The following is a 24,687-nucleotide window of genomic DNA, read 5'->3' as shown; positions in this document are numbered from 1 at the left end:
CCCCATATTTGGGAGACAAAGAAGGTAAAAACATATAAATAGGGAAAATTCCTCCATGTTGGGGCCCAGAATTTGAGAGACATTTTCCTCTGGATCCGCGCATAATAAATGTAACTCCAAACTCTCCGAGCATTGCTTGATTTATTCCGGTTCTCTGTAACAGTTTGGGAATATACTCACAAGTGGATTTGCTGGATCATATGGTAATTATGTTTTTAATTTTTTGAGGAACCTTCATACTGCTTTCCATAGTGGCCGCACCATTTTACATTCTTACCAGCACTGCACAAAGGTTCCAATTTCTCCACATCCTGTGTGTGTGTGTGTGTGTGTGTGTGTGTGTGTGTGTGTGGTGTTTATTGTAGCCATCCTAATGGGTATCTCATTGTAGTTTCGATTTGCATTTCCCTACTGATTGGTGATGTGGAGCATCTTTTCACGTGCTTATTAGCCAATTATTTATCTTTTTCGGCAAAATGTCTATTCTAGTTCTTTGCCCATTTTCTAAATCAAATAGTTTGGTTTTTGTTGTTGTTGTTGTGGTGGTGTTTTGAGTGCTTTCTATATTCTGCAAATTAATTAGACTTCTAGACTTTTTTATTTTAACATATATTTTTTATTGATTTTAGAGAGGGAGGGAGAGATAGAAACATCAATAATGAGAATCATTGCCCTAGCCAGTGGTCGGCAAACTCATTGGTCAACAGCCAAATATCAACAGTACAACGATTGAAATTTCTTTTGAGAGCCAAATTTTTTAAACTTAAACTTCTTCTAATGCCACTTCTTCAAAATAGACTCGCTCAGGCCATGGTTTTTTGTGGAAGAGCCTCACTCAAGGGGCCAAAGAGCCGCATGTGGCTCGCGAGCTGCAGTTTGCTGACCATGGCCCTACCGATTTGACTCAGTGGATAGAGCATTGGCCTTCAGACTGAAGGGTTCCGGGTTTGATTCCTGTCAAGGGCACGTGCCCGGGTTTCAAACTCTATCCCCAGTAGGGGGCATGCAGGAAGCAGCTTATACATGATTCTCTCTCATCATTGATGTTTCTACCTCTCTCTCCCTCTCCTTTCCTCTCTGAAATCAATAAAAATATATTTAAAAAATAATAATGAGAATCATTGATTGGTTGCCTCCTACACGCCTCCTACTGGGGATCGAGCCTGCAACTAGGGCATGTGCCCCTAACGGGGGAATCAAACTATGACCTCTTGGTTCATAGTCGATGCTCAACCCCTAAGGGACACTGGCTGGGTGAAAATAGCAGTGCTTAATGAAGACATCTAACATTTTTATTGATTTTCCCCCCTCCTTTGGATTACAAAAGTATCTCTAGAAATTTTCTACAGAAAATTGGGAAAAAAAAAAAAAGATTAACATACAAAAAGGTATAGATCACCCAGAGATAGCCACTGGTCATTAAAATATCCTTCCAGTCGTTTTTTCTGTGGGTGTGTACTTATAAAAATAAAAGCACAGTCGTTTTATTTTGTGTTCATAGTTTTTATTTACTAAACCATAATTTGTTCTCATATTATTATACATTGTTTTACGGCATCATCATTAGTGGCTACATGGTATTCCATTGTGTGGGTATACAATCATTTACTTAGTGAATACTGTATTGATGGCCATCTATGTTCTCATTGGGTTAAAATTTTAATTTGCATGTTTCTTTTGACCATGAACTCATCTAACCTTGTTTTCACTGTGTATCTGCTTAGCAATCTCTTTTTCTGGAGGGAAAGGATAAAAGTAAACATTAATGCTTTTCTGGTTAAATTATTACCAATTCCAAATTAATGAATACAGACCCATGGAGATTTTTAGCACTTAGCCTTGTGGGTTTTTTTTTTTTTTAATTTTATTTTTTTACAGAGAGGAAGAGGGATAGAGAATTAGAAACATCAATCAGCTGCCTCCTGCACACCCCCTACGGGGGTTTGTGCCCGCAACCAAGGTACATGCCCTAGGCCGGAATCAAACCTGGGACCTTTCAGTCCGTAGGCCGATGCTCTATCCACTGAGCCAAACCGGTTTCGGCTAGCCCACAGTTTTTAATTAACATGAACACAATGAAGGGCAAAAGCACCAGTGAGGAGTCATGTATGGAATGATGAGAAAAATCAGCAGATCAGGCAGGCATCTGAAGAAATCATCCAAGAAACAATACCTTAAAAGAGAGAAAATCGCCTGACGGTGGTGGTGGTGATAATTCAGTGCTTGAGCGTAAACCAGGAGGTCACAGTTCGATTCTCTAGTCAGGACACATGCCCGGGTTGTGGGCTCAATTCCCAGTGTGGGGCGTGCAGGAGACAGCTGATCAATGATTCTCTCTCATCATTGATGTTGCTATCTCTCTCTCCCTCTCCCTTCCTCTCTGAAATTATATATATATTTAAAAAAAGAGGAAATCTGAAAAAAAACAAACTGATCTAAGAGTTGAAGATATGAATTCTGTCCCTGAGTCTGCCACTATGTCCTTGTGCAGTTTGCTCAACCTCTCTGGCTGTCGTCGTCATTCCTCATCTGGGGTGGGTTTCTAATTGCTCTCGTATCCTCTGAGGTTCTGTGAACACAGACTTTGTCACACCAGCTGTGTAACCCTGGGCAAGTTGCTTAACCTCTCCTAGACTTTGTTTTCTCATTTGTAAAGTGAGAACACTAATAGCTACTTGTAAGGCTGTTGTGACTGGATGTGTGTAAAGCACGTGTCACAGGGCCTGTCCCATACTAAGCATCCAATGAATGAAAGCTATTTTTATTGCATGCCCAGGGTTATGTAAGAGGAGGACAATTATATCACCCCACGCTCTGAGCACTCTGTCTTCTCAAAAGCGGTTTGCAAAGGTCAATTTGCAGGTGGGAAAGAAGCCAAGGAGCATAGTACAAAGTCACCCCCAGCCACGGACCTCCCTTTTCAGTTCATTCGCCCCAGGCCTTGGATGCTGTCCAGATGTGGGTCAAGGACTAGTACACAGGCAACTGTTTAACACAGATAAGTAGGCTGCATGAGTGCTGATCGACAGGGGAAGCAAGAGGAAACCCCACTTTTCAAACATAAAATATCCATGAGTGTAACAGAAGGGGAACTGCGCCCTCCATGATATGAATCACCAATGTAGGGACGATGTTAAAGAAAAAAGGCAGACATATAAGTTGTGATTTAATGAGCATGGAGATGGGGGGAAGAAGTTGTGGAGGCAGCTGAAGTTTTTGCTCTTTGCTGCTGTGTATTCTTGGACAAATTACCCTTTTCTGTAAAATCAGGAGGCTGGATTCTATTTTTGGTCCCCGAAGGATGTTCTCTGTGCTGCTGGTAGATTGGAAAGTGATGTTACATGGTACAGAGATGAACATTTGACATTTTAATAGTCATGTATTTGATTTATGGAATATTAGGGAAAAATGACTAGCAATCACTTAAATGATTTTATAGATATGATTGTTTCAGATAAGGCCAATGTAGGATTTAAATTCATTTTTTTTAAAGTGGGTCAAAGATGATATGCAGTAATGACAAATACATGTATTGTGAAGGTGGTAAATTGGAACATCAGGTGCGGTAGGCAGAGTAATAGCCCCAGAAAGATGTCCGTGTCCTAATCCCCAGGACCTGTGTGTATTATCTTATATGGCAGAGAGGACTTTGCAGATGTGACTGAGTTAAGGATTTTGAGATGGGGAGATTATTCTGTTGAGAAAGTCTCTCTGATCTCCTGCCTGGAAGGTGCAAGCCAGGCAGCCAGCATTCTGTGAGGCCATCAGGGGACAGAAGCTGGGGTCTCATCATTTATTATGTAGCCTTTGAAGAATGCCCCTCCCTCTGTCCTGCTTCCCTTTCTTTTTCTTTATTTTGTATTTGACTTTTTTATTGCCTAAAGTTTTACATATGTCTCCTTTTTCCCCAATTGACACCTTCCCCCCCCCCCCCCCCCCAGCCATTCCCACCCGGGGCAAGCCCCCACGGCCCCAATGTCTGTGTCCATTGGTTATGCTAATATGCATGCATACAAGTCCTCTGGTTATAATGCAGTGATTTAGCCTTGCCCTCTGGTGTGCCCAGTGTCCCCAGGTCTAGAGCTTCCCTGGTTTAATTTTTTCAGAGAATAAACCTACTTCCTCCAGCCTGCTGGCAGGATCACCTGGGTGGGCACCGTATAATCTGAAGGGTCTTTGTAAGAGGGAGGCAGGAGGGTCACCGCCAGAGAAGGCAGTGTGAGAACAGGAGCCAGGAGCTAAGGAGCACTGCACACTCCAGAAGCTGGCAGAGTAGGCGGCGGGCACGGCACCAGTTGTCAGACCGAACATGGTTTTCAGCGACGGTGATGGCGGCACTTGGGTTCTGGGTAGGAAAGAATTCAGAGCAGGACCCAACCTGTAACAGAACATTTACTGGGTAAATTACAGAGAGGTAGGAAAAGTAATTCCTAGAAGAAATGGGCTTAGCCAACAAGTTCTAGGGGTAAAGAAAGGGACCTTGGAGCTAGGGATCCAGGAAGCTAAAGGTAGATGGCCTGGGGTGGGGGTGGGGGAGAGTCAGCGGGGAGGGGGAAGGGAAGGGAAAGGCACAGGAGTGCTCTCAGGAAGGGGTGCGAGCTGGCTCCTCCATCCTAGGAGTTTTAAGGGTGGAGCGTTTAGGGGAGGTCCCGGGGGGAAGATCTCAATAGAATAGTCAGCAGTTGTCCAGGTGTGTCCTCAGGTTGTGGTCTCCACGGATTGATGGGCTGGCATCAGGGCAGGAGGTCATCATTCCATGCAGCTGGTCCTGACATCAGCTGTGGCTGGTTTTGTTGCTGATCTGGACCTGGAGCTGAAATACAACGGAGGCCTAGATGTTATCTCTAGGGAGGAAAGGTCAGGGGGTCCACACCTCAGGACCAGTGATATGCTAGAGGAGGAAAGGTCCCCCTGGGGGTGAGGTCCCACCCTACAATTCATCGTCCACTGCTAGGCACCTGGGGCTTTCCATCCTGGTGACCTGTACCTGGCCCATCGTCCTTGCTCTGCTCGTGTCTCACTGCCTACAACATCAGTGGTGACGAACTGGTTTTCCCCTAGGAGCTTCCAGAAGGAACCAGCCCTGCCTGCACCTTGATTTTAGCCCTGTCTCATTTTGGACATCTGACCTCCAGAACTCTAAGGGAATAAATGTTTTAAGCCACTGAGCTTTTTGTGTTCGTTCTGTCAGCCACAGGAAATGAACACACCAGACATTAGACGAACTTGAAGTTGGTGCATTCTGCATGTTCAGCGATTCCCCAGGATACAGGAAAGGAATGTTGGCATGAATAAGGCTGTCCTTGTCACCTGTCCCCACCCATCTGGGAGAGGGCTGGCTCCGCCATCACGTTGGGCAAACCGGCTGAGGAGAGGCAGGGCTCTCAGGGCCCCCAGGAGGGTGCTTAGCATCTAGGAGACATGGGTCCTGATTGACAGGAACTGGTTCAACCTGCTCATTTTACAGATGGAAAAACTGAGGCTCAGAGAAGGGAAGCAACCAGCAGAATCACCTGTGATGAAGCTGGATTCCTAAGGCGGGGGAGGGAATACCCGCAGGCAGAGGCCTGACTGGGTTCTCACAGCAGGGCGTGGGGCCCTGAGGAGGGTGGGGCCCGCAGCTTTGCTGGGGGTGGAGGTGGATCTTGCCAACTCTTTGATCACCTTCTCTGTGTGTCTGGGCCTCTTGCTTTCACGCTGCTTCCTCTAATATCTTTGATCAGGGTTTTAATAACCATCCTGTTAACACATGACTTTAGAAAACTGCTGAAAGAGCCACGTGCTTGGGGAAAGGCATCCCCAGCTGCCCCCTTATCCCGCCTTCAGCACAAGTTGTCTTCTTGTCTGCCTGGCCCTCTCTCCAAAGGGATGCAGACTTTCTTTTCACAGAAGGGGTGATGATCAGGGAACCCAGATGTTTCCTTTCTGCATTTCTGCATATCTGAATCAAAATTGGCCTCTGTGGAATGGACACTCCTGAATAAAGCCCAATCTCCTAATTTTAAGCAGAAGATATCTACACTAATAAAAGAGAAAGATGAAAATTGACCATACCTCCGCTACGCCCACCAGCCAATCAGGAGTGAGTATGCAAATTAACCCAACAAAGATGGTGGGTTAGTTTGCATACACAGGCACAGAGCGAAGACTGAAGACTGAAGGCTGAAGGCTTGGCTCCGCTGCGGCCCGGGTCCCAGGTGCTGGAGGAAAACTGGTGCCGGAGCCAGAGGAAGGAATGCCTGTTGCATGTGATTTTCAAAGTGGCCCTTAAGACCTGGGTTGTATTATACAGGAGTTGAAAAGGCAGTGAGTAATTTCCTCTGAGATCCCACGGACTGGCATTTCCCATGTTAGGTTGTAACTATAAATGGTCAGGGTATTGTTCCCTTTATTTAGACAACCAGACAAGTCACCCCAAGAGAAGCAATCCTCACAACCCAGGTTACCTATAGTTGAATTTCTAGGCAGTTCTACCACTCCAAGTCCCAAATATCATTATATTGCCAGTAAATAGGGGTTCAGAAGATAGGAAATTAAAAAAATTGTAGGGTGGAAACTTTATCTGTAGAACCAGTATATGCAGGGTGGGGCAAAAGTAGGTTTACAGTTATGAGTATGCAAAACAGTTTATTCTTTTATTTTTATTATGTTAATTTCCACATGAACAACTGTAAACCTACTTTTGCCCCACCCTGTATATGTTTGCAGGAGGTAATAATATCAGGTTGGACTAATTAGGGAGTGACAGTAAAAGGAATGCATTTCTTTGATCTGTACCATGGAATTGGGAGCCCTCCTATCGAAGCTCACTGATAACCAGTGTCTGTGCCACTATTGCATCTGCTCGGGTGACTTGACTGAAAGGATGGATTTTAAAAAGGTCCTAAAGCCAAGAAAAATAATTTGCAAAGAACTGTGAGGACATTATCTTGCTTTGTTAAATTTGGATGCGTTGTTTTTTTTTAAACATATATTTCTTTGTTGATTTCAGAGAGGAAGGGAGAGGGAGATAGAAACATCAATGATGAGAGAGAATCATTGTTTGGCTGCCTCCTGCATGCCCTCCACTGGGGATCGAGCCCCCAACGCAGGCATGTGCCCTTGGCTGGAATTGAACCGGGGACCCCCCAGTCTGCAGGCCAATGCTCTATCTCCTGAGCCAAACCAGCTAGGGCTTGGATGCGTTCTTATTTCTCTTCAGGTAAATTCCTAGGAGAGGCCAATCACGGGGGTTGCATGTTTTCTTTGTGTGTGTGTGTGTGTGTGTGTGTGTGTGTGTGTGTGGTAATCCTCACTTGAGGATATTTTTCCATTGTTTTTTAGAGAGAGCGGAAGAGAGCAGGGAGAGACACAGAGAGAGAAACATCGATGTGAGGGAGACACACTGATTGGTTGCTTCCCTCACACGCTGGAAGCGAACCCCAGCAACCCTTTAGTCTGTGGGCTGGCTCTCTACCCACTGAGCCAAACTGGCTAGGGCAGGGTTTGCAGGTTTCCAGCGTCTGGTTCACATAGCCTCTCAGGAAAACTCCCATCCAGTGCTGCCCCTGGGTGCCCTGACCGGAGTGGGCTGGTTTCTCTGTGCTGGTGTCTGCACTTCGCAGTCTGTTTTACAATCTCACACACTTGTTCGACGAAATATGGAATCTCTGCTGTTGCATTTGGAATGTTTTTGATTAGGAGCAAGGTGGAATGTAATTTGATGGTTAGCCACCTGTATTTAATGTTTTTTAAAATTTATTGATTTGAGGGAGAGAAACATCGATTTGTTGCCCCACTTACTGAAGCATTCATTGGCTGTTTCTTGTAGTGTGACCTGACCAGGGATTGAACCTGCAGCCTTGGCGTATCGGGACAACGCTCTAATCAACTGAGCTACCTGGCCAGGGCCACCACCTGTATTTTTTTAAATTGTGCTAATTGCTTCTTGTTGTTCATTGTTTTATGGGGGAGTTCTATATTAGTGTTCTAGATCTGTGGTCGGCAAACTGCGGCTCGCGAGCCACATGCGGCTCTTTGGCCCCTTGAGTGTGGCTCTTCCACAAAACACCACGGCCTGGGCGAGTCTATTTTGAAGAAGTGGCCGTTAGAAGAAGTTTAAGTTTAAAAAATTTGGCTCTCAAAAGAAATTTCAATCGTTGTACTGTTGATATTTGGCTCTGTTGACTAATGAGTTTGCGGACCACTGTTCTAGATGCTATAAGTGCTTTGATGCAAGAAGAGAGCAATGAAAATATTAAAGTTAAGAACATTTACTGCAAGGTATTTATTTATTCAACAAATGTTAAGTGCCTATTACATGCTAGGCGTTGCCCTAAATGCCACCCTAAACACAAAGTATCGAAAAGTCCTGGCTAATTTTTTTCTCCTCAGGACTTACTATCCAACATACTATTTATTTATTTTCTATTTCCTTCTTTCCTGTCAGCTTGTTTTGTTAGCAGTTCTATCTCTGGGCCTAGAACAGTGCAAGACAGCAATATTTGCTGAATGGTTGAATACATGATCTTCAGTTCTGGTAACTTTGACTCATTGGCTTGCTTGGTAATGGGAATGTGGCTGAAAATGGCCAGATACAATTATCTCAGGTTGGTAAGAAACATTCCGTTTCTTTAAGCCCTGTCATTTCGTTAGAGTGGCTTGGGAGTGGGTAAAACTGGTGCCACCTTGTCTGTGTAAAGGTACGTGAGCAGATATTGCTTTGGTCCAGGGATAGTCACACTGTTTATGGAGGTGTGATGTCAACAGTTGTTGGGGTTGCTAGGTGTGAATCAAATTAGCAATTAGCACTGTCATGCCATCCTTTTCTGTGGAGGTAGCTGTCACTCTGGGGTGTGGGTAGTGACTGTCAAAGGGCTGGGGTAGGGGCCTGGGCTGACAGTGAAGTCTGAAGTTTGGGGGAGTGGAGGCTCTGAGGCTAGAAAGTGGCCCTCAAGACCTGTGCTAAGGGGCCTCCAAGAGGCTGCAGACAGTTCCAGAACAGTTCAGGGAGGCTGCTGGGGAAGAAATTGGGGCAGCTCCAAGAGTTTCCTAGGAGCAAGGCAGGATATCATGTAGAGAAAAAAGGCTAAGCAGAAACTCTTGAGACCTCAGTTTACCCACCTGGATGAGCACGAGGGCCCTTTCTTTCCAGATACCAGTAACCAGGGCAGGACCCTGATGGAAAGGTCTTTTACAGCCTTAACCTTAATTGTCCTCATTTTTCTCACCTGCAAGAGCCACTGTGCAGAAAGCTACACCTGCAAACAGCGTAGCACTGGAGAGAGGGAGGCACCCTGCTGGCCAGTGGACCTAGGGCCAGAAGCAGGCTGCATTCTCAGACACAAAGGAAATGGGAGGGCACAGGAGGGAAGTTTGGAACCTAAAATAGCTCACAGAAAATTCACCATACCCCGTTCTTGCCATTCTGTTGACGGACAGCCACTGGAGTTTGCAATTTAGGGGAGAAATTCTGACAGAAGAGCTGAGGTTGGGAGCCTGAAGTGCTTTGGGTGGTTGGTGAGCACTGTTTGTTCAAGAAGCTACTGAGGATGCAATAAAGACAATACATGGAACTTTCTTCTCCCTTCAAGGGGTACAGGGATGCCCTAGGCTGGGCAGTTCATGGCTGGCTGGGCCAAGAGTCAGGGACTAACCAGAAGTGGGCATTTTTGTATCCTACATGAAAGGTTACCATTCCTTATCTTGAAGGGGAAATTGATCATCTGGTTGAAGGCTATGGCATTCTGTAAGTCACCTAGCAAGTCATTCTTCCAACCAATATTTACTGAATGCCTACTCTGTGCCAGGCCCTTTGATAAACTTCTCTGAGGCACCTGCATATATTTTAACATTCTTAATTTCACAACTCTGTTGCATTTTATTATTTTTTTAAAAAGAATAATCATCATGGAAAAGTTCATCTTTTTTTTTTTTTTTGAAAACCCAAATAACAGTGGTTTATTATTTATTTATTAAAATATTTTTATTGATTTCAGAGAGGAAGGGAGAGGGAGAGAGAGAGAGAGAAACATCAATGATGAGTCCTAGCCAGTTTGGGTCAGTGGAAAGAGTTTTGGCCTGGGGACTGAAGGGTCCTGGGTTTGATTCTGGGCATGTACCTCGGTTGCAGGCTCACTGCGTGTGGGACGGCAACCAATCGATGTGTGTCTCTCATGTCAATGTTTCTCTCTCTAAAAAAAAAAAAAAATCAATGGAAAAATATCCTCAGGTGAGGAATAACAACAACAACAAAAAAGAAAGATCAATGATGAGAATCATTGATCAGTTGCCTCCTATACTGGGGATCGAGCCAGCAGCCCCAGGCTGTGCCCTTGACCAGAATCAAACCTGGGACCCTTCAGTTCACAGGCCAACGCTCCATCCACTGAGCCAAACCAGCTAGGGCTCCGTTGCATTTTATATAGCAGCCCTTTACAAGCATACCTCAGAGATGTTGTGGGTTCAGTTTTAGACCGTCGCAATAATTCACGTCATAATCGTTTTGCTGGGGGGGGCCGGTCTTGCCTTCAATTTGTAAACAATACAACATCTGTGAAATGAGATAAAGCTAAGCACAATAAAATGAGGTAGACCTGTATTTTAACTGTTTTATAAAGGAAAGGAACCCCATGAACATTAAGCTCTATTTTCACTCAGGGAGCAGCCCTGCCGCACCTTATGCTCTTACCCTGGTTATATTTCTTTATAGCACTTGTTATGACGGACAGGCCTGTCATGTCTATTTGCTTGTTGTCTGTCTTCCCCACTAGAATACAGGCTCCATGGGGATGAGGTTGGGGTGAGGTGTGCCTTTTATAGTTCTATGGTTGAGTCCCTAAGACCTAGAACAGAATCAAACTGAGCAAGAACAGAGCAAGCACTAAACTCATAGCTGCTGAATGACTCTCCCTCTATAAAACCACTAATCACCTCTAGGTGCAAGTGTATACTTTTTTAAAGTTAAAAAACTGTTATTACTAGTATTTTTTATTACAAAAGCAAAAGATGTTGCTTTGGGTGTCATGGGTGCTATAGATTGGGTTTAAGATTTGGGCCAGAGAACAGTCGTAATTGTCCATGACACCAGTCCCTTTATCACCTGGTGTTACCTAAGTTTGGCCGTTCATCGCAGTGAAAATCTTCTCTCTATAAGGTAATTTTTCTCAGAAGTTGGGTCACTTCCCAGAAAGTGCTGTCAGTCCTTGTATTTGGAGTTCTAGCCACTAGATCATTGATTCACCCTTTGATTTTCATTGAAGCATATTACACAAGTGTTTGCTAAGTCCCTTTTGCTGGGGATATTAAGACAATCAACATTGTCCCTGTGCTCAATAAGCTTTGGTTCCTTGGGGAGTTCAGACACCTCCGTGACCCAAAGGCTGTGTTCAGTAAGTCTCCTGTGAACTATGCAGAGCTCTACTTGAGCTCAGAGGACGGAGCACTCACTTTGGGACTTTAGTTAACAGGGAAGGCTTCCTGGAAGAGGTAGCGTATGAGTGGGACTTCAAAAGGCAGAGAGAAAGTTGGGCTGGCCAAACCTAAGGAGCAGCTGTAGTGCACAGGACAGTGGGAGTTAATAAGGCCCAGAGAGGAAGAGGATTGGCAGTAGAGGCTCTGTTCAGACCCAGATAGGTGAACTATAAGAAGCAGACTGGAGCCCTAGCTGGTTTGGCTCACTGGATAGAGCATCGGCCTACAGACTGAAGGGTCCCAGGTTCAGTTCGATTCCGGTCAGGGGCACATGCCTGGGCTATGGGCTCAATTCCCAGTAGGAGGTGTGCAGGAGGCAGCCAGTCGATGATTCTCTCTCATCATTGATGTTTCTCTCTCTCTTCCTCTCTCTCTCTCCCTTCCTCTCTGAAATCAATAAAATTTAAAAAAAAGAAAAAAAAGAAGCAGACTGGATAAGTGTGTTGGAATTGCTTTTGGAGAACTTTGATTGCTAGACTTTGTAGTTTGTACTTTATCACATAGGCAACAGGATGTCAAAACAAGTTTTATTATTTATTTATTTATTTATTTATTTATTTTTTATTGATTTCAGAGAGGAAGGGAGAGATAGAAACATCAATGATGATCGGGAATCATTGATTGGCTGCCTCCTGCAAGTTGTACCGAGCCCGCAACCCAGGCATGTGCCCTTGACCAGAATCGAACCTGGAACCTTTGGGTCTGCAGGCAGACACTCTATCCACTGAGCCAAACCAGCCAGGGCCAAAACAAGTTTTAGAACCAGTGATGCTCTGTACAGTGGGATTTTAGAGAGATTATTCTGATGACTCTGTGGGCTGGAACAAGCAGAAATTTGAGGAAGAGACGTTTGGGAAGTGAGGGAAAGGTAAATGGAAGACTTTGGACTGGGGAGATATAGGGGGAAACACTGGGAAATGGATTTTTTTTGACAGTAAAGACGTTGGAATGCTTGTGCATGCTCTCAGGGACTGTGACTTCGACCTCTTTGGCTCTGTCCAGGAAAGACCTTGTACTGGGACTCAGCAAACCCTTCCTAATGGTTTTTGAAGGCAGAGGGTAGGGCAACCCTCACTCACCTTTTCTACCTTCACAAAGCTGATTTCGTCATTTCTGTTTCCCTTAGAGGCGGCTTTCAGTCTTCCCTTCCACTTTATTTTCCCTGGATGGGCATACCGGAAGCAGGGAGTGGGGCAAAGTCTGCTGAGAAAGCTCAACCAACACGAGGAAGGAGATTAGTATAGGGCTTTGATATGTCTGAGAACTCTGCCAGCAAAGCCTACTCATTAAGATAGGGCCAGCGTATCAGTCCTAACAAATACCAGTCTGGGTCCAGGCTGGGTGGGAAAGGTGGTGGACTGAAAGGTGACACTAACGTTTTCCGCAGGGCCTGGCCTGCCATTAGGTGACTCAGTGTGTTCCCCAGGACTTCAGCCAGGAGGCAGGGACAAGAGTCGCAGCCTTTATTTATTGTTTCTTCTTGGGATGGACTGTTCTGTCTTGGCACTAGGCCCACAGGAAGGCCTCCCTATCTAATTACCTCTCTGCCTGTCATCTCATCAGCCAGAACACAGCCCCAGTCAGGGAAGCAGAGCCCCAGAGCACAGAGGAGCTTCCGTGATGTCCCAGGTCACCAGTCTTGGACTAAGCCCTGCTTGGGGTTTAAAAACCCAGCTCCTCAGTTTTCAACATAAAAAATGAAGGAAATAATTTCAGCTTCACAAGCTGCTTGTGAGATTGAGGGAGGTAATGTATGTAAAGTCCTTACTTTAGCACTATGCTCTAGCTCACTAAGTGGTTGTTGTTGTTGTTATTATTATTATTATTATTTTTAACCCCCACCTGAGGATATGTCTTTTTAAAAAATATATATTTTTATTGATTTCAGAGAGGAAGGGAGAGGAAGCGAGAGATAGAGACATCAATGATGAGAGAGAATCATTGATTGGCTGCCTCCTTCATGGCCCCTACTGGGAATGGAGTCCACAACCTGAGCATGTGTCCTTGACTGGAATTGAACCCGGGACCCTTCAGTCCGCAGGCCGATGCTCTATCCACTGAGCCAAACCGACTCGGGCAGAATACAACAGTATAGTAGTGATTAGCAGTGTGTTTTCTGGAGCCAGACAGTCCAGACGAGGTGGGTTTGAATCTTGAGTTCTCTTTTTTCGTGTTGAGTGGCCTTGGACAACTTCATCTTGCTGAGTCTCCGCTCCCTCATATAAACTGGGAACACTAATAGTACCTATCTCACAGGATCACTGTGAGGACTGAATTATGCAAAGCAAGCATTTAGCAAAATTGCCGGTACATACAAATGGTACAACAAAAGTAACTACACATTATTATTACCGTGATCTTTTCAACCCTATTCTAGCTCAAGGTACCATCCTTTCCCATTAATCACTTCTCTGATCTTCATTGATTTGGATTCCTCTTACAATCCATCTTGCATTGTTTCTGTTTATGACCATGCCCTCAAAAATACAACTGGACCTCTCAGGCTCACCTTGCTCTCACCTTGAACCCTGTCCTACACATCATTATCGTGTCCCAAAACCCCACAGATCCAATCCCAAGAGCACTGACATCAGAGAACCATTGCACATTACACAGAAAAGCTCCTAAATATGTTTCAAAAACAGCGCGATTTCGTTTTCACACCTTAAAATGTTGCTTCCCCCCTTTCTGAGCTACCCTCCCCCCCCTCTTTCTCTAGTCTCCCAGGGGGAATATGTATAATATACAAAATGGATCCCATTCTTTGGGGGCTTCAGGAGGATCAACACAAACACATTTATATAAATAAATATACGTTTAGATATATAAAGTATAAAGGTGAATATATTTATATTCCCTTTGCCCTCAAGGAACCCATTAATTCAACAATAATTGAGTGCCCGCTTTGTGTCCGGACCAAGGTATCTGTTAGGATGCGAACAGCGTAAGATAGAGGTTCTAGCTCTCATGGAATCTACATTCTTCTGAGGAACACAAGAAAAATATAAAATTTCAGCTACAGGAAGTGCCCTAAAAACAACATCGGTATTTGTGAGTGATGAGGAGGATTAGAATACCCCTGCTATTCTACTGGGTGGTCAGGGCGGACTCGGAGGTGAAATGAGCCGAGATTCATTTCATAAATGGGAACATGGAAACGTACAGTTGAAGGACCTTGGAGGCTGAAAAACTGGGAGACCGGTTCTCCTCCACGCGGCGCCACTTCCCGAACAGCTGAGCGTTTTGGGGAACACCGAAGGCCGAATTCTTGCCCTTTGCGGCGTCTGGGGGCGCCTGCCAACTGGCCGCCGGCAGCTTGACATCAGCCTGGGGCGGGGCCCAACCCCTGTGACAGTCCCTGTGACACCATCATTCCCACAGCCCCGCCCCGCAGCGCGCACGCTCCTGCGCATGCTCCGAGCCCCGCCCCCGTGCGTCACAGAATGGCCTCGGCCCCCCAGGCAGCTCCTGACGTGTCGGGGAGGAGCCGGGCGGTGGGGTGCGCGCAGTGGAGCTCAGGCTGCGGAGGAGAGCGGATCTGAGCGGCTGGGCGGGCCTGGGGAGGCCAGCGGAGCGGAGACGCCGGTCGGGTGGCGGCGAATATGCGCTTTTGATACGTTGGAGGTGAGCCTGCGGTGCGCGGCGGCCCCCAGGGTGCCGGGCCGGGGCGGCGGCGCCCAGGCCTGTCCCCGGGGAGCCTGCCGGGCCCTGGGGCAGTCTGAGGCCGCGCCGGGCCGGACCCGGGCCGGGTTCTGGGGCGGCCAGCGCGGGGGCAAGTGTTCCAACCGCTCTAACTGCACCCTCGCCGCCCTGGCCCGAGGTGTGGTCCACTAGGGGCGCCTGCAGGGGCGCGAGTTCGGCGGCCTCCCGAGGATGTGCCGGTGGACAGAGGCCGGGACGTGGCACCGTGGGCCTGGGGCGCTGGTGGCGCAAGGGGTGGCTCCGTTGAAGTGGCAGCGGCGTGTCCAGCCTTCTCCCCGCCCCTTCCCACTGACATCCCTGCAGCTGGGAGGCCAGTTTGGAGCCGGTTGAATTTGAGCTTTCTTCGCTTTCCCGTCGGGGGCGAGAGCGGAAGCAGCCCACGTTGGGCTCCAATGGCATTCCCGTGACTCTCCGCCCCGAACTGCCAGTCACCCCGCTTCGAGTCCGGAGAAGTGTCATCAAACGGGTTTAGGTTGCTTGTGCGCGCCTCTTTTTGTTGTTGTTGTTGCTGGTAAGCAACGAAGTAATCCTAGTTTTGCGAAGGAAGTGTAGGTTCTTTCCCTCCAGCGCCTTCGCACATTTTAGACCACTTTTGCTATCGCTTTTGAACCTCAGCGCCCTGTGGTTGTGCCTAACTCTGTTATCGCCTTTGGACGGATGGGGAAATTGAGCCCGGGTCGGGTGGGAGCTATTAAGTGATTTAATAGGGATTGTGGATTCTACCAACTTGTGAATGGGTTCGCTTGGTTCAGAATTGACTAGGTTCGGAGTTAGGAATTTTTCTTGGTGGGATTTTTTTATACCTTTCTCTGCTAGAAAGCAAAGCAGAAAAGTTGGCCTGCCAAAAATATACCAGAAGCTAGTAGAAGACTTATTAACATATTTTGAGCAGACTCACCTAGGATGGAACTGCTACTCAGTTACCAGAAAGGCCCTTCACGGGCTGCTGGCTAGTTATCTCGTTATGTTCTTAATCCATTTGTGAGGTAGGGTAATGGTTTTGCTAAATGGTGAATTTGTTGGTATAGTATTAAATCATGAGTTGAAGAGAAGTAAAGGGGAACCGAGTAAGATAGCTCTTCTGAAGTTTTGTTAAAATTGGAGATCTAAGGAACAGAGAAAACCTCTGGTAGCTCTGGTTAGAGGTTGACCTGGTTCAGATAGAAGTTGCTAACTCTTAAAGAAGCTGCTCGTTTTGTGTTTGTGTGTGTGTGTGTGTTTAGTTCTGTTTTGACTCAAATAAATTGAAGTTGGATAAGGAACATTTAAAATACGTAGAAAGCTCAGTAAAAACTTAGATCTTGCTTTCATGACATCTGCAAAACTTGTTTTCTCATTTTGAACCATGTTGAGATAAATTTGGTTACTTAAAGCTTAAAATGACTTCTGACATAAGTTTCTGAGCACTTCGTAAGGTAGAAAAAAAAAGTTCAGGACCAAAAAGGAGGCTGTATTTATGATCGACTTAGAAAAGTTAAACGTTCTATAAATGTTTCCTTTGGGAGAAGTAGGAGAATTTTGGTAAAAAGACACGTGTTACCTACAGCATCAATTTTCAACCTGCGTGCTGCAAGAATTTAAAAAACATGCAATGCTTGACTAATTTAGTTGGGGGCAGGGAGCTGTTTTCCCTTAGGTTGTCAAATAAAATAATGGCAGCCAACACAAAAGTAGCTGTCGGGTATGAATGAATCAAAATTATACATATTTTTTCTGAGGTCTGCAAAATATATATTTTTTGATGTGCCACAGAATTTTAGTAATTAGTTTATGTGTCCATGAGATGAAAAAGTTGAAAATCGGTGACCTATAGTGAGGTCCAAGGAACTTCTAATCTCATTAGTGCATTCCACAATTATGAACAAGAAGACAGCAATCTCATATAAAATGGATTTTCTTACCGTTGCACAGAGTAGTTCCTTTGTAAATACAGCATTTTAAACATATTGTTTTATACCCAAATGAGTTGATTTGTCAGTTGCTAGAAACGTGAAGGTCATATACAGTATGATAATGCCCCATGTAAAAGTTGTCATACTTTAAAGATTCATAACTCCATCCATGAGACATGGTATTGAGGTACGATTTGGGTAGCAGAGTAGAGAACAATTATCTGCTTTCATTTAAGCTTCAGGAGATTATAGATGAATCATTAAAGCTTTTTTTTTTTTTTTTTTTTAGCAGTATAGTTTTCTATATTGGCTGTCTATAGTCTTAGTATCTCTAGTTACATAGTTTCAAATAACACATTGAACACATCCTCCCACTGTAATTTGAAGCAAACTGAACAGACTGTCTTGCAACCCCTGAAAAGATCTTTTGAGTGTCCACAGGGGCAGCAAACTTTTGTCATTTGTAAAAAATTCAATTTTTGGAAAGAGTAAGTCTGATGAATAAAATTGGAGTAATAAAGCTGGATGATACCAGTTGTCCAGTAAAATGAGGTGGGACCACGGAGAACTTGTTTCGTTTTTAATCTGGCTCTTCAGAACTATTCCAAATAAGGTTTTAGAAATGTTTTCAGTAATGGTGGTATCATTGGAAAGTGCATATAACTTCCTGAAGTGATTACTTTTAAGGGGTCATTTGTATGTTATAAATTCTAAAACACATATTTTTCCAGTCAGAAGTGTTTTATTCAAAACAAAACAAAAGAAAGTCTGATTAAATTCAATATTAACTTAAGCTCTCAGAAACCTATTGGGGAAAGCTAACAGCTGTACCAGAGAAAAGCAGGCAGCTGCTGAGAGTTCTTTGATGGAAAAGTAAGTTGCATACTTATACAAGCTGCCCAAGTTTTTTTAATTTTTTTTAAAATATATTTTTTATTGATTTCAGAGAGAAAAGGAGAGATAGATAGATAGATAGATAGAAACATCAATGATGAGAGAGAATCATCACTGACACTCCTCCTCCCCTCTCCACACACGGGATTGAGACTGCAACAAGGGGCTGTTTCCTGACCTGTAATTGAACCATAACCTCCTGGTTCATAGCTTGACACTCAACCGCTGAGCCTCGCCGGCCAGGCTCAAGCTTTGTTTTTCAAAAATTGGTTTCAAGATCTACCAAAGGAGCCATACAGACATCCCCAACAGTACAAAAATTTAACATTGAAGTTTAAGGATATGGGACAAATCAAGTATGACAATACACATGAATTATTTATAAAATAAGCCTTTCAATCCTAATGGAGAAACCTCATGAATGGGAAGACAAGGGCTAAAAGCATATGCAACAAACGGAGACGTTTTCCCAATGACTGGCTAAGCTATAAAATAGCTCAGGATACTGTTAACATGTAGCTCTTCTGGTTATCAGTCAGTACATACAATATTTGGATAGATTTTTTTTGTGCTCAATTACCATCATTTCTTCCATTTTACCTTTTCCCTAATTTCCTTTAGCAACATTTTTCCTTTGGTTTGGCCAGTGTAAGAAATATGCCTCTGATTCATCTTCATCGTGTTAACGTAAAAAACAACAACATTCAAACCTGTAAAGAATTTTTGTGAGTTTATTTGAGCCAATCTGTTGACAATTGCCTGGAAGCAGAACCTCAAGGATTGAGATAATGTTCCCGAGAAAGGCAGGTTACATCTGTATTTATACATTGCAATCAAAGGAGGGATGAATGTGGGTTACATGAAACCCATTGGTGATAGACTAGAAAGGCGGGAGAAAGCAAAGCGGGGCTGAGGGGGGTGAGGGTGGGCAGGGTGGGGGTGGGGAGAGGAACCCCTGGGATTGGATAAAAAGTAAAATGATAGACACATACTTAAGTGGATGCAGGAACAATTAACATGATAACAATGAAGGAATTTGTGGTATCTGTCCTGGGGCCCAGCACATTAGGTTGTGCCCCAAGGGGTCCAGAAAAAGAAGTTACAGGTTACTCAGACATTTCAAGGGTATGTTATTATATATGCAAAAAGACAGATAAGGCTCAGTTAAGGTAAAGGTTGACCTTGTCAGTGAAGATACCGGCCTAGGACGTAACTGCCCACCATAACTGCTTTTAGTTAGTTTAATTTCAGACCATCCTTTGTGGTTACTTTAGGTCTCTGAGTTTGCAAGACCGAAATGCAGGCCACCCCTGAGCTTGTCAGGTTAGCATGTGGCCAGGCTGTTACTGAATTTACCCAGGGCAAATAGGATGTGGGGGGTGGGGAGAGGGTATGAGAGCTGTGATTCCCCTAAACAAAGGGAGGTGGAGACAGCTAGAAAGGTCTCAGTCCAATATTTTAATGGCCCAATGGGAGACAGCAAGACCTAGGCACTGTATGAGAACAGGTGATCTCACAGGACTCAGCCAATGAGGAGCCGGAGGAGGGACTAAATAAATGGGCTGTGTTCCCTGCCCCACGTGTGTTCCTGTACAATGGGCGCCTTCTCTAGGGAATGTTACTAAGTCATTTTCGCCATGTTTCTGTTTCCCATTCCGTCATTTGAAATTTGAACAGGTGAGCCATTTCTCACACCAGTTGAACTCAAAAGGTTTGAAACCTAAAGTGAGTATCAACTCTTACTGGAATAGCACTTGGGAAGTGCAATCTTAGAAAAGGCAAAGTGTAACTGAAGTGGTCTGACAAAGTTGGACAGCCATTCTCAATGTGACAATGGCCCCCATGTCAATAACTAGGATAATGGCTTCCCTTATGGCCAGGTGACATGACCCAGCTTGATAATGGGTGCTCCCTGTGTAAGGTACTACAGACCTATGTGTGCAAACACACATCATTTCAGTTTTCAGTATACAGAACATTTAAAACCATGTCAGTAGAATAAGTTAAGAAATACTGCATTTCTATTGGCCTATTTTGCCTCATGAATTGGCTTGGAGTACTGTTCTTGACATAGAAGATGCAATAGTTAATTAGTTACCACTACAAACTCCTTAGAATTCAGTACTTATTTATAAAAATTTAAAAAAAATATTTTTATTGATTTCAGAGAGGAAGGGAGAGGGAGAGAGAAAAACAACAATGATGAGAGAGAATCATTGATTGGCTGCCTCCTGCACGCCCCCTACTAGGGATCGAGCCCACAACCTGGGCATGTACCCTTGACCAGAATCAAACTCAGGATCCTTCAGTCCACAGGCTGACACTTTATCCACTGAGCCCAACCTCTAGGGCCAATTCAGTACTTGAGCTTCAAGACTCAGCACTTTTTTTGCTGCAATAATGGGATCACCTCATTAGCATCACCATGGGATCAGTCACACCCCCTCCCACCCCCGCCCCACTGGAGTGATGTAACCTGGGACTGGAGTGATGTAACCCGCTTTTCCCCAGACTCCTTCAAAATCCACCTCTCTGACCAACTTCAGTTTAGCAGTGATGGGATCTTGAATTTTTATTTATTCCCACATCAATCACGGCTCCTCCTTCCTTGATCAGATCTGCTATGATCAGATTTGGAATGCCTGCAATGGAGACCAAATATCTGCCAGAATTGTATGTTTCTTCAGCTGCTCTTTGGGAGTGTACTGAGATATTGTGACAGTGACAGCATCTCCAGGACATTCATGTGCTCCACTTGTGTGAAGTAACATTGCAGTGGGCATTCTAATATTTTTTGACCTTCCAGCTACAATCACATTCTTCCTTAGGGTTGGAATGCTAGCTCTCTTAATTATTTTCCACATACCCCATAAGTAGCCGGTAACAAGGAATACTGGGCTAAACACAATCCTACCTTAATTACATGAAAGCAGTCAACATCCTTGTTTGGACAGACAGCTTTGCAGATCTTTCATCAGTGTGCTTTGGAATAGCTGAATAAGAAGGCGGTCTACATTATCATAATTGTTTATTGACTAAATTCAACAGTTCTTGCTCTGAAATAGAAGTTGGTTTCACAATTGTCTCACTATTGATTCCTGCACTTGCAGCAGCCCTGGTTTTGTTGAGGACGTAGGAATGACTTCAGGATTCTCACCAAACAGGATCATGCTCAGGTGTGGCCGTTTTGTTGCCCAATGCCACCCACTCTTCCACCTCCTGCCACACTTCCTGCTTGATCTGCTTGGCAAGTTTTCTTCCAGAAATGACAACAGCTTCATTTCCAATTGCTGAGAGGTGGAAGGGATGATGGTGGAGGTGGCAGTTCTGTGTGTGGCCAGAGCAGTCTGGTGGCCAGCATTGATGCAAGGGAAGCAGCAGCCGTGATGCCAGTGCTGGGAGAGCCTGGAGCACATTTATTTTGTGTCAGACTTGAAAGGTCCACTACACTGAACTACCAGGTTTTGTTTTGTTTTTTAAATACTCATCTGAGGATTTTTTTGTTTTTTTTGAGAGAGAAAGGAAGGGGAGAGAATAGAAAGTGAAGCATTGATGTGAGAGAGAAACATTGATCGGTTGCTTACCACATGTGACCTGGGATCAAACCCTCACCTAGGTATGTGCTTTGACCCGGAATTGAACCCACAACCTTTTGATATATGGGATGATGCTCCAACTAACTGAACCACCTTGCCAGGGCCTGAACTACCAGTTTTTTTATAATTTAATGAAATTTATGCTGCATTTACTATGTGTCAAGCTCTGTACTGAGTACTTGACAAATATTAGCTCAGTCTTCATAACAACCCTATTTTAATTATCCTCATTTTACAGGTGAGGAAATGGGGCAGTGAGTAGTTAAGTAACTTGTCCAAGGTCAACTAGAGAGTAGAGGAATCTGATTGAAACGCAGGCAGCTTGGTTCAGGGTCTAGGTTCTAAACCACTATGCTGTGTTGCTCCTACCACTTGTTCCCCTGATTAAATGTTTTTAATTGGTTTATTCTGGAAAAGATGATGGTCATTTTAGTAAAAGGTTTCTGGCATAGATTATAATACTATTTGAGGAGCCAGTAAACAAGCTGTAAAAGTAGCCTGTTAATTAGAAAAATTGTCAACATTCAGTCCCCATAAGATTCAGCAAGAAAATAGAGAAGTGTGTATGAAAACATTGAAATAATTTTGTTAGAATTTGACACTGAACTAAGTAGTTAATAAGGAGGATACAAGAAATAGAACTAGATTCTCAGGAAGTTTCACATGAAGGGCTATTTAAAACCTGAGTCACCAGGGGACACTGGAAAAGTTGGTGGTAGTATTAAAAATATGGCCCTATTGAAGAACCCCAAATCAGGGACAAATGGATACTTTATTGTACACCTAGAGGTGTGAACAGTGAGATTTTTCAGGGGACAATACTTACCTAAACTCTCTTCAAAGTAATAATTACTGGTAGGTCCTCTGGTACTGTAATAATGGGTCAGTTACAACAACAAAAATCAGCTTCACACAGAAAAGTTTCAAACTGGGCATGAGAATGATAACATTTATAGATAACAACCCTAACCCTATTTGTAGAAGCGTTGGCTCCATATTAAAATATATTCAAATAGCCCAGCCAGCTTGGCTCAGTAGGTCAGGGCACATGCCTGGAATGTGGGCTAGATCCTGAGTGTGGTACCTGCAGAAGGCAGTCAATCAGTGATTCTCTCTCATCATTGATATTTCTATCTCTCCCTCTCTGGAATCAATAAAAATATATTTAAAAGAAATACACTCAAATTTTCCCCGACCTGCGGGGTCTTCTAACGGGGGTACCGAGGCGGCGCACCTAAGAGAATGAGAGACAGACAAGGGACGCAAAGAATGGAGGCAAGACAAAAGGGATTCTGATCAAGCCTCAAAACTTTATTTTTACAGCGTTCCTTATATGTGATTTCTAGAAGGGTGGATGCCTAGGAGGGGTGGGGGCTGACCTAGATAATCGGCTAAAGTCGTAACTATAGATAAAGGGTGTGGTGGTTGAAGGGCGGCTACAGAAGAAATGCTTTGTCCTCAGGCAAGAGGAAGTGGGCCTAGTTTCAGTAACTTACTGAAGGTCAGAGTTAATCCTTTGACCGACTCTTGGTTCCTGACATCAAATAAATGTTAAATGCCGGGAGAGGCATCTAATTGCTATTATGACCTCTTATAAGGACACTGGCCCACAGACCACACAATCCTATCTAATAAAGAGGGAATATGCTAATTGACCATCACACCCTCACAAAGATGGTGCCCACAGCCAGTGAGGGAATATGCTAATTGACTGCCATGCCCTCAAAGATGGTGGTGCCCAGAGTCCTCAGCCCTGCCGGGGCAGCAGGCAAGCTCCGTGCGCCTGCCTCTGGAGTCCCCCAGTCCCCTTAGCCCCCCAGCCGCCCAGGGCTGGCCCGAGGTGCAGGCAAGCCTCGGATGGCAGCTCCCCAGCTGCCCAGGGCTGGCCCAAGGTGTAGGCAAGCCTCAGATGGCGGCTGCCCAGGGTTGCCCGAGGCTCAGGTAACCAGGGCCGGCCAAGGCTTGCGCTGCCAGCAGTGGCAGCAGCAGAGGTGTGATGGGGACGTCACCTTCCCCTGATCGCCGGGTCGCCTCCTGCCCCTGAGGGCTCCCGGACTGTGAGAGGGGGCAGGCCGGGCTCAGGGACCCCCACTCTAGTGCATGAATTTTTATGCACCGGGCCTCTAGTCTATATATCCTATATAATAATCCTATATAATAAAGAAGTAATATGCAAATTGATCACCACTCCCACATACAAGATGGCCGCCACCATGTGGTCAGAGATGGCCGTCCCCATGTGGACACAAGATGGGCGCCACTAGATGGTTGGCAGGGGAGGGCAGTTGTGGGTGATCAGGCCAGCAGAAAGGGCAGTTGGGAGGGACCAGGCCTGCAAGGGAGGGCAGTTGGGGTTGATCAGGCCTACAGGGGAGGGCAACTAGGCCTGCAGGGGAGGGCAGTTAGGGGTGACCAGGCTGGCAGATGAAGGCAGTTGGGGGGGGGGCAGGCCTGCAGGGAAGGACAGTTACGGGGGACCAGGCCTGCAGGGGAGGGCACTTGGGGGCGACCAGGCCAGCAGGGGAAAGCAGTTAGGGGTGACCAGGCCTGCAGGGGAGGGCAGTTGGGAGAGGACCATGCCTGCAGGGGAGGGCAGTTGGGAGGGACAAGGCCTGCAAGGGAGGACAGTTAGGGGCAATCGGGTCGGCAGGGGAGTGGTTAGGGGGTGATCAGGTTGGCAGGCAGAAGTGGTTAGGGGCAATCAGCCAGGCAGGCTAGCGGTTGGGAGCCAGCAGTCCTGGATTGTGAGAGGGATGTCCGACTGCCTGTTTAGGCCTGATCCCACAGGGATCCAGATTGGAGAGAGTGCAGGCTGGGCTGAGGGACACCCCCCCCCCCCAATGCATGGATTTCATGCACCAGGCCTCTAGTATATATATAAAAGGCTAAGTGACTGTTGACCAGCCGGTACATATGACGTGCACTGACCACCAGGGGGCAGACGCTCAATGCAGGAGCTGCCGAGCTGCAGTGACTTGGCAGCAGCGGTTGACGGCACCCTGGAACCAGAGAGGAGGGAACCCAATTCCTCTCAGGGCTGCACTATTCCACCTTCAGCCATGGGTACACGAATTGGTGCACCGGGCTACTAGTCACTTATAATAACAGAGGGATACTGAAAACTTAAAGAAAAGTACGCTACCTGTGAATAA

The 24,687-nt window shown here is 45.4% G+C and overlaps 1 protein-coding gene and 1 pseudogene across 4 annotated transcripts in view; one reads left to right on the top strand and one right to left on the bottom strand.

The window, feature by feature from the left end:
* NDEL1 (nudE neurodevelopment protein 1 like 1) overlaps positions 1-24,687 on the top strand; it is a 66,748-nt gene that overhangs the window by 1,985 nt on the left and 40,076 nt on the right. For 2 of the 4 annotated variants that reach the window (XM_054709470.1, XM_028128306.2), the window contains exon 1: positions 14,921-15,075. The exons of 1 other annotated variant lie outside the window; for it this stretch is intronic. The gene's annotated coding sequence lies outside the window, so the exon portion shown is untranslated. Of the gene's footprint in view, positions 1-14,920; positions 15,076-24,687 lie in introns of those variants that run through there. One more of the 4 variants, XM_008153469.3, reaches the window with a different exon arrangement.
* On the bottom strand, positions 4,380-24,596 carry LOC114227060 (bifunctional methylenetetrahydrofolate dehydrogenase/cyclohydrolase, mitochondrial-like; annotated as a pseudogene).

The sequence above is a fragment of the Eptesicus fuscus genome, chromosome 20, assembly GCF_027574615.1.
Source record: "Eptesicus fuscus isolate TK198812 chromosome 20, DD_ASM_mEF_20220401, whole genome shotgun sequence".
In the NCBI taxonomy this organism is placed as follows: Eukaryota; Metazoa; Chordata; class Mammalia; order Chiroptera; family Vespertilionidae; genus Eptesicus; species Eptesicus fuscus.
The sequence above is the reverse complement of the archived record's forward strand: the minus strand, read 5'-3'. Positions and strand labels throughout refer to the sequence as shown.